Raw genomic sequence first — 10,322 nt, forward strand, 5'->3', positions numbered from 1 at the left:
CCACCTGCGGGTCCGTGGAGGCGTGCGGGCGGGGCAGCAGCAGAGGTTCTTCCACTGAATTCCCGGCCTGGGGTCTTCTTGGGCTGGACCTACTACCCCTGGTTCCGGCTCTCGGGCTCCTCTTGGTTTCGGGTCTGCCCTGTTGCCCCTGGAGCGATGTGAGGACCTGGAGTGACCACTCTCCCCTTCAAAACCTGCATTTGGGGGGCTGGAAATGAAAAGGAAGCATCCACTGCTTACACTCCTATCCCTCTTTATTAACTAACTTGATCTCTTACGACAAACGCTTGCTCAAAAAAAGGAAAATAAAACATAAGATGAAAGTATTGCCTGTAAGAAATCAAGTTATTATAACCCTTGCCTTGTTAGTGTGGGATGTGGATTCTTCTTGCACAACTCATGCGTTTTGAAAGGGAAGATTAGGAAGAGGCATAAGAACACTTCCTTCCTGCCTTCCTCCCTTAACCCTTCCCGCCTCCCTTCCTTCCTCCCTCCCTCAATATGCCTAACATGAAGCTTGAACTACTGCCCCAGATATCGAGTGTTGTGTGTGAGATGTGTGCTCTACCTACTGAGCAAGCTGGGGACCCCTGAACACATTTCTGCTAAGAAAGTCTACTCTAGGGGCTCCTGAGCGGCTCAGCCGGTTAACCATCTGCCTTCCGCTGGGTCATCATTTCGGTGTCCTGGGATTGGTCCTGCATGGGGTTCCCTCTTTCTCCCTCTGCTTCTCCCTCTCCCTGTGCTGCTTCTGTTTCTCTCTCGCGCTCTCTGTCAAATTTTTTTTTAAAAAGTCCACTCTAGGGGAGCCTTGGAGGCTCGGTTAAGTGTCAGGCTTCAGTTAAGGTCATGATCCCAGGGTTCTGGAATTGAGTATCAGGTCTGGCACCTTGCTCAGCAGGCAGCCTGGTTCTCCCTCTGCCTGCCACTCCCCCTGCTTGTGCTTGCTCCCTTTCTCTCTCTCTCCAACAAATAAATAAATCTTAGGGGGGGAAAAAATGTCTACTCTACCCTGAGGTCAAGGCAGATATGAGGGGAACAGCCTAGTAAAGTTACTGTTTAGCTGAAGCGTTCTTAATCCAGTACATATTCAACCTGCCCATTACCCCTCCTAACCTTTCCTGGTATTTCCCTCAGAGATGTTAACTGTGCAGGCTGGCCTTCACCCCACACTGAGAAGGAAGAGTAATTTACGACTTCAGCAAAGAGGTCCATGAAAATGTAATTATTCATTATTACATGAGAGATTTTTAGGCTGGGTCTCAAACAAACAAAAAACCCCAGAATTCTGTTTGGGTGGAATTTTCCAGAATGACACCAGTTCATTTGCCCATGAAAATCGCATTGCCATAAAACTTCCCCTGCTGATGCCTGGAATTACCTTCAGCAGTTCATTCATATACGTTACACAGTCTCTGTAAGTGTCCTCTTAATACCCAAATTCTCTGGAAGGGGCAGTGGGAAGAAATAGCAGGTGGGAGCTTGTGCGGGTGGGGACTGAAGCCAGAAAAGGATGTAAAGGATGGGGGTGGAAGAGAAAGACCGAATTGGAGTTTTCCCAGGGTCAGCCGGGGGACAGCATTTCATGATCTTTATCACTAATAGTTATCAGAACCAACTAGCCAAAGTTAAAAGTTGAGGGGAATAGAAAGATGATTCAAGAGATATGCCCTCCTTCCCTTTGGGGTCTTAGTTAATAACCGATTTGGTTTAATGATTTACAAAATGTTTTTACATTGCAAATCCATATGCTCTGCACACAATCCTACCTGTTCAGTAGGCCAGGCGGCTGTTATTTTGCATCATTTAATAGATGAGCGAACTGTGAATTAGAGAGGCTTCTGGGAGTACCAAAAGGCACTTGGCAAGCAAGGACTTGATGCTCAATCCTATACTTTTTCTTAATTCACCCGATCTCTCTGTCTTCTAGCTGAGAAGCTGTATAAACAAGAAAATATAACTGACATAAAATGGTATGGTAAGTGCAAGAGCTGGGGGTACAAACGAGAAGAAATATGGGAGGTCAGAGAAAGGATGAGAGATCTTCCAGATGTTTGGATCAGTTCAAACCCAACCTTTAGCCAGGATCCTAAACAAGACTGTGTAACCGATTTGTGTTTGGAAGGGAATCCTTTGTTCAGCCTGGTTCCCTCTCAACCTCAGGACCCTTTTTAAACTCTCCTAATGGGTGAAATTGGATTTTCCACACATGTCCACTATTTATCAGGAATGCCCTTCCTGACTGAGTTAACAACTTTACCCTGTGAAAGTGTACATATCTCAAAAGACCCACAAGACAAGTATTTCTCGAGCAACCCAAGGACAGAAGTAAAAGCCCCATTTCCTCTCATGTTGCAGTGTGCCCCAAGCTGTACAGCCCTGGGTTCTTCTTTTATATTAAAATATCATCTGAATTTTGGGGTGCTGGGTGGCTCAGTCGGTTGAGTGTCCACTTTGGGCTCAGGTCATGATCCTGGGGTCCTTGGATGGAGCCCTGCATCCTGGCTCCCTGCTCAGCAGGAAGTCTGCTTCTCTCTCTCCCTCTGTCCTCCACCCCCCACTCCTGCTCTCTCACTCTATATCTCAAATAAATAAATAAAATTTTAAAAAATCATATAACTTTTATCTTCTATTCACAACATATCCATATTTGCCTCAATACTAAAGTCAATTTTCTATCCTCAAATCTTTGAGTAGAATTCTTGTTCCAGAAAGAAGGTTTTCCTATACTCACTGGTACACCTCTATGGGTTCATATACCCCAGACTGAGAAGCAGTCCAAGGGAATCTCAGGCCTGCAGCTAGAATGTTCCTGCTTAACCACTTCCCCACATATGCGAGCTTTAACCCAAGCCCAACAGTATGCTCTGTTTTCATTTGCTAAATACTACTCTGGGTACCGCTACCAGACAAAAACAATTATGCAAAGAGTTGTTCATACCCACAAAGGCATTCTGAAAGAGGGGTTGATAAAGACAAAAATGTTAGAGAAATACTCCTGGATAACTGTAAGAAGTACAGAATCTAAGAGGAATCCTGATTATGGATCCGCTAACTTTATAGAACAAAATAATGGAAATGAAAAACATCTCATCTTACAAATCATCTTAGGCTCATGAGGTTAAATGACTTGGCTAAGGTCACCACCAGTTTATGGAAAAATGTAGGACTAGAACCCATATCACAGTCGGTGTACTCTATAATATATAGGGCTAAGCTAGAGTAAAAACTAATACTGTAAATAAATATTTGTATTTCTAAAGAAAAATGTAAATGACAGGCCATGGAATGGAAAAAGTAAGAGACGGAATTACACAGAGGCCAAGCTTGCAAGTTCAGTAGACTATACTGGAAGATAAACAGTCAGAGTGGTAGGGACGCGTAAATACAGGGTGGGACATTTAAATGAAACCATTTGGAGTCATGTAAACTGGGACTGACTTCATTATAGCCTCCGTTATGGTACAGAACTGCACGTCAAAACTATTTGCTTTAGTCTTTTGATAAATGTGTTTTCTTCATAGAACCAAAGAGGAGTAGGAGAAAGGTTTCAGTAATCTGGGGTAGTCTGGACATAGCCCTTTGAAGCTCAAAGTGAAGTGTTATGGATAGAGAACCCTTTACAAGTCTTTTAAGGAAAGGGGGCTCAAAGAGAGGACAAAGAAGATTCTGGCAGCCACTTAAACATCCAGCTTGGTTAGCCACATCTCACTCTACCAGCAATACCTAAGAGGTCCTTGTTTCTTCCTGCCCCAGGGTCTTTGCACATGCTGTCCCTTCCCTCTGGGATCCTTCCCCTTCCTCTAGCCTCCTCCTACCTCACTGACTCCCTCTCATTCTTCGAGTCCAGCTTGCAAGGTCTAACCTCCTCAGGGAAACGTCTATAAACCTCATTCGCTTCTCTCAGCACCCCCTATGTTGTCTTCATAGCCTTCACCATAGTTTGTAATTATATGCTTGTTGGCATAATTAACTTTATTCAGTGTGGAATTCTACTGCCAGATTGTAGGCTCCCTGAGAGCAGGCACGGTCTGCATTTCTTTTACCACTGTAGCTGGAACATAGTGGGTGGGCAGTCCCTAAGGGTAGCCTAAGCAAATGGGCACAAAGTGGCACGCAGCTGCATGGAGGACCCGTAAGAATGAGCTACTGCTCCCCCCACACACTGGAGAGGCCCGGCAAACTGTGTCTCTCTGGACCCAGTGTCAATTACCAGCACCTCCTGTCTTTCTCTTTTTTTCTCAGACACGTTTCCCCTCTTTCCATCTCTCCTCTGTCCTGGGAGTCTTCTAAACCCTCAAAGACGATGTCTGAGAGAAAAGGAAGGGTGTTCAGGGTCCTGTGACAGGGAGCTTTCCCCCCACCCTGAACCGGAAGGTGGCGGTAGGGGGCAGTGGCACCCTGGGAGTAACTTCCAGAAGTAGGCTGCCAGTGACAGAGAGAGACTTTCTCTCTCTCTCTCTCTCTCTTTCTACAGAGCAAGCCAGGGTCAGCAGCAGCCCAAAGCCACAAAAACTGACTTTAAAAGTCCTCCTAAGAGCCGCGTCTTTCGACTCCCCAAAACAATCCCGCCTTGTGCCCCAGGACACGGCGCAAGTTACACACTTAAAGCGGTTTCCACAGAACCGCATTCAGTTGGTTTTAAACTCTGGGGAAAGCTGGCAGCCTCTTTGTGGGTTTTTTAAAAAAACTAGTTAGAGGGACAATTAAACCTTTATGGGCCCCAGAATGTACCTATGCAGACATAAATAAGGATCATTCTTCATCACCAGAGAGAATCCACTTTCTGGCAACAGAGGTATTTTTCTGCCATCGCAGGACAGAGCTGTGCTCACACACCTGAGAGCCTTTATGATGAGGGCAGGTGATGGGGGGGGTCAGCCTGGGCAGAGGTAGAAACTTTGACCATAAGTTCTCAAAATGGACACATTGCAGGCCTTGGGCTTAGCCGGTCTTAAATAAATCACAAACTCCCAAAGCCTTCCCAGAAAGCCGCCCAGATTTTAGGCCAAGAAAACTCGTCTTACTGCCCTCCCACCCCACCCCCTTGTGTTACTTTGGGCCAAAATGGTCCATTTGTCAAAGAGTTCTGACTCTTTTATTCCCACTCTTACAACACAATACAATGCATTCACGTATTTATAGTGCAGTGTCCTTGAATGGTCGGATGGCTTTTTTTTTTAATCCAATAATATCATTAAATGCACCAGGGGGCTAACTTCTTAAAGGAACCTTTGAGTAAACTCTTTTGTTAAGTGAATCAGTCTTTTGTAAGGCAAATCATCAGCCACCAATTTGTTTTCCAAATCTGAGATTTCACATAGGAGAGTTTCTTCACCAGGCCCACTCTAGATGGTGGCCTGTACATTTTCTTTTATTTTTCTGTCTTTTCAAGACAAGCGCTTCCTGAATAGACATTATTGGGTAGGGATGAAGGAATCTCAAACACTTGAGAAGTAAATCAGTTTCAATCATTCTTGTCATCCATAATTCTCTAGAACCACCAGCCTAAAGCAAAGTATAATGATCTCCCAGCAAAGAATCCAGCATAGATTCGAAGGCCAGTCTATTTGAAGTCAGTTTCAAAAGAAATGCAGAGAACGGGGCTTTGAAAAGAAAAATTATTGTAGATTTTTTTTTTATTGAGGCAAAATACATAGCATAATATTTACCATTTTAACAATTTGTGAGGGTACAATTCAGTGGCATTAAATAAACTAAATTCACAATGTTGTGTAACCATCACCACTATCTATAGCCAAAACCTTTCATCATCTGCCACAAAAAACTCTCCCCATTAAACAATAACTCCCCCACCCCTCCTCCCAACCCCCCTCCTTCACAACCCATGAGAACCTCAATCCCAGTTTCTGTGTCTATGAACAGGGGATTGTTTTAAACTTCAGCTTTACTTTGGGCCTTTCATTTCCTTCTCCTGGTGTGGTGGGAGAATGGAGAAAGTGTGGCCACCCTCTTTTCACCTTGTAGACTTCCCGTTGCTGCTTCCTCCTCCCCTTTCCTCCACCTACCAGACCCAGAGCTGAAGCAGGAGTCAGTCCCGGACAGAGGGAGAAACTGGCGAGGGGCTGCAGCCCCCAGCAGGAACAAAAGGAGGTCACTGGGTCTGAGTCTCCCTTACCAGCTCAGGAATGGCAAGAATTTTCTGACTTCAATAGTCTGAGGAAGTAGGAACATGATGAGTCCAATGGCTGTTCTGGTGTCTGGGGCCTACGCCTGCATGTGGCCTCCTGCTGAGCACCTGTCAGCTTCTGCCTTACCTACCAAAGATCAGTCAGGGCTGAGAGAGATAGGACTGTATGAAGAGACATGGAGGGCTTCCTTGGGCACCCACAAACTCCATGCTTGGAATTTCTAACACTGAAAAACACAGGCAAAACCACTCACAACCCCTGCAGAATTTACATTTCTTGTACCCATTGGTGGCCAACAGAAGCACACTCAGAATGATTCACATCCTAGAGTTTGGGGTTTGCTTTGTTCACAAAGCTTAGAAATTCTCAAAGGAGCTTCCCCCCCACCCCCCACCCCCACCGCACTCTGCCTGCCCCCTTCCCAACACACAGCTCAGGGTAACAGGAGACTTGGCTTATGAAATCTGATTTTTAATTGTTTCAAGAACTACTTGGGGACCCCCAGCCTCGCCTTCCCAACCCTGGGAACTGTGAGTTTGCCAGGGCCCCTAGGGCAACTGGGGCAAAGTGGTTTTGTGGCACAGAGAAACAGCCACGGGTGGTGGGGGGAGAGAGGAATCACCTCAAAAGCAGGAGGGCTGAATTCCTTCTGCTGCCCACTTGCTGGTGACCTTGGGCAAGTCCCTTTACAGCTCTGTCCTCATTTCCCTCAACCTGGGTGGGAGGGTCCTCCAACTATGAGAACTTATGGGAAGAGCGAGAAACAAGGCTTTCTGATATTTGGAATTCTTGAACTAGGAATCCAAGTCCTTCGATTCCCATCAGTGCTGACATCAATGGAGGAACGGCAGCAGGGATGTAGGGGAAGACAGTTGGGGAAAGAGAAGAGTGGACGGGAGTACTGTAGGTGTGTTTTAGGATGGATTGAGAATAAAGTTTTGGTTGAATCTTCATGAGAAAATATTCGGCAGGTAGGCAAGGAATAAGCAGCTGGAATCAAGGAGCGAGACTGAGACAAGTGGATAACAAGAATAGAGTCTGGAGTCATGGTTGATGAAATAGTCTTAATACTACCAAACAACACACATCAAATGCTGAGTATGTGGCAGGCCCTCGGGGAGCCGTTCACATGGATGTGCTATTATTATTCTCACAACACCCTTATGACGTCATTAAAGATACCATTTGTACACCTGCTATATAGATGTATCCTGCTCAAGGTCACGGTCACACAAGGAAGAAGTGGTAGTACCGAGACTTGAACCCTGAGAGTCTGACCCCAGAGCCTTTGACCAGTCTTTTCTTTTTTAGATTTTATTTATTTATTGGGGGTGGGGTGCCCGGAGCAGAGAGGGGAGGGAAGGGGCAGAAGGAGAGGGAAAAGCAGACTCCCGCTGAGCAAGAAGTGGGGCTCTCAATCCCACGGACCCTGAGATCAGGACCTGAGCCAAAGGCAGATGCTTAACCGACTGAGCCACCCAGGCACCCCTTGACCAGTCTTTCATACAACCTCCTAAAAGGGAGGGTGGAGGAAAACAAGAGAAAAGCAATACAGGTGAAAGACAGAACCTTGGCAAATACCTGCAAATAGTTGTCCTATTCTTGATCAACGGTGATGTAAAATCAGATTCTGAGATGAAGATGTGGGTCAGAAACAAACCGAGAAGCATCCAGGTGTGTCTAGTGACGCTATCAACTGGTCTGGCTCCGCACGCGTTCAACAGTAACACTGAGCGCTTACTGCGAGCCAGGCCCTGTGCTAAGAGGCATCATCTTCATTATCTCATTTAGTCCTCTCGCAAGTCCCCCAAGAGGTTGCCCATTTCATAGGAGAGGAAACGGGGATGCCATGACTTAAGGGATTTAACATCAGCTCGAAAGGGTCAGGACGGGGAACTCAAAGCCAAGCTGTGTGTTTCTGGACCCAGCTCCAGCAAGCTCAAACAGTCTTTCCTGACTGCCCCTCAGCAGTCACATAGCGAAACCACTGGACATTTCTGGAATGTTTTGTCTAAGATTACTACTCCCTTGAATTAGCTTGTAGTTGAGCCCAGTATTTGAAGTCGGTGCTTCCGGAAGTTGCTAAAGGGTTATCAGCTGCCTGGAACCAATGTTTAAGTTTACAATGTGCCTATCTGAGTTAATTTGACCCAACTAGAATAAAGCAGTGAGTCTACTTTCTGGATCCTGAGACAAGCCCAGAGATGTCCTGCCACACTCACCTCCAAGGAGCACCCTGATTGGGTCAAGGGCCTCTCCCTTACGGTGATTGGTCCAGAGAGAGCATGTGACACAAATCTGGCCAATGAGGCGCAATAAGAGGTCAGCGAGAGGTTGCATTAGTCTACTTGCCTGCTACAGTCTGGGAGGGAGGGTGTTTCGTCTCGACTTTGTGGGGCTGTGGTGGGAGCAAGAACAGTCTCCAAAGTCTCCAACTTTGTGGGGCTGTAGTGGGAGCAAGTACTGTGTCAGTACCAGCCTCACTACTCAGAGAGTCACAGGGAACCCTCGCAGCCCAGCCTCCTGCCTAAGATTCCCCAGCATCAAGCCAATACATTTATTGTTTAAGTCAGTGTGACTTGGGGTGCTGACAGCCCCCAACTCCCACTGGAATGTGAGCAGTATGAAGGCACAAATCATGTCTCTCTCCTTGCGTGGTGCATCCCCAGCCCTTATTACAGAATTTAGCACTGAGACATAACTCTATGTAGGCAAATGAGTACATGAGAAGAGTAATGAAAAAACAATAAAGTGGACTCAAAAGATACTATAGCTGGAAAACATTTTTAAAATCACGATTCCAAGCCTCCTCTCTCTTTTCTTTCTTTCTTTTTTTTTTTTTTTAATTTTAAAATTTTTATTTTTAAGTAATTCCTACACCCCTTGTGGGGCTCGAACTTAAGCCAGGGAGACCAAGTCACAGCCCCAGCTCCACCGATAGAGCCAGCCGGGCGCCCCTCTCTCCTTTCTACTCTATGGTGAAAAAAGAAGCAAGGGTTGCCGTGTTAGGTTAATGGTAATTTTCCCTCCTAATTAGGGCAGACACGCTTTAGTCCCTGCAGCGGGAGCCGTCAGTCTCCCTTAGGCAAGCATCCCAGAGGGGCTTTGATGCAGTGCCCAGACCAAGCTAGAGAAGACACCAGGAAGCACTCACCCCCGGGCTAAATAAAACCAAATCTGTTGAAGATAGAAATGGGGACTTAGTAAGAAAGATATACAATTTTACATTAGAAATTTAAGTTACAAAATATCTCTGAATGTTGGTTAATGTTTATTGTTGGCCATTTTTCATGACTAAATTATAGAAAATACATTGTTCTAACTCTTTCTGCCTTTAGAATGGAGAGCTCCATCTGTATCCCTCTTTGAACCTAGGGCTGAGACTACCCACTGCTTCCCTTGCTGGGGATACACATTTCTAAAAATCCCAAATTGCAAAATGAAAGATATGAAGCATTGGTATGTGCATCCCTTCACATTGCATTCAAGTGTTCTTGTGTGTACTTTTTACGTAATATTTTATTCAAAATCAACTTTATTGAGGGGCACCTGGGTGGCTCTTGACTTCAGTTCAGGTCATGATTTCAGGGTGGTGAGATCAAACCCTATGTTGGACTCTACACTCAGCAGGGAGTCTGCTTGAGATTCTCTCCCTCTCCCCTCCCTTTCCCCCACTTGCACAGGCACTCTCTCTCAAATAAATAAATCTTTATTGTTTTTTAAAGATTTTATTTATTAATTTGACACAGAGAGAGAGAGAGACAGCAAGAGAGGGAATACAAGCAAGGGGAGTGGGAGAGGGAGAAGCAGGCTTCCCGCCAAGCAGGGAGCCAGATGCGGGGCTCGATCCTGGGACCCCAGTATCATGACCTGAGCAGAAGGCAAATGCTTAATGACTGAGACATCCAGGCACCACTCAAATAAATAAATCTTAAAAAATAAATAAATAAAATAAACTTTATTGAGGTATAATTTTCATGGATAAAATGTGCCAACTAAGTACACAGTTCAATGAATTTTGGGGGTATTTATTTATTTATTTGACAGAGAGAGAGTGTGTGTAAGAGCAGGAACACAAGCAGGGGGAGTAGAAGAGGGAAAGCAGACTCCCCGCCAACCAGGGAACCCAATGTGGGGCTCCATTCTAGGAGCCTGGATCATGACCCAAGC

The sequence above is a fragment of the Lontra canadensis genome, unplaced genomic scaffold, assembly GCF_010015895.1.
Source record: "Lontra canadensis isolate GAN:19392208 unplaced genomic scaffold, GSC_riverotter_1.0 scaffold27, whole genome shotgun sequence".
NCBI lineage: Eukaryota > Metazoa > Chordata > Mammalia > Carnivora > Mustelidae > Lontra > Lontra canadensis.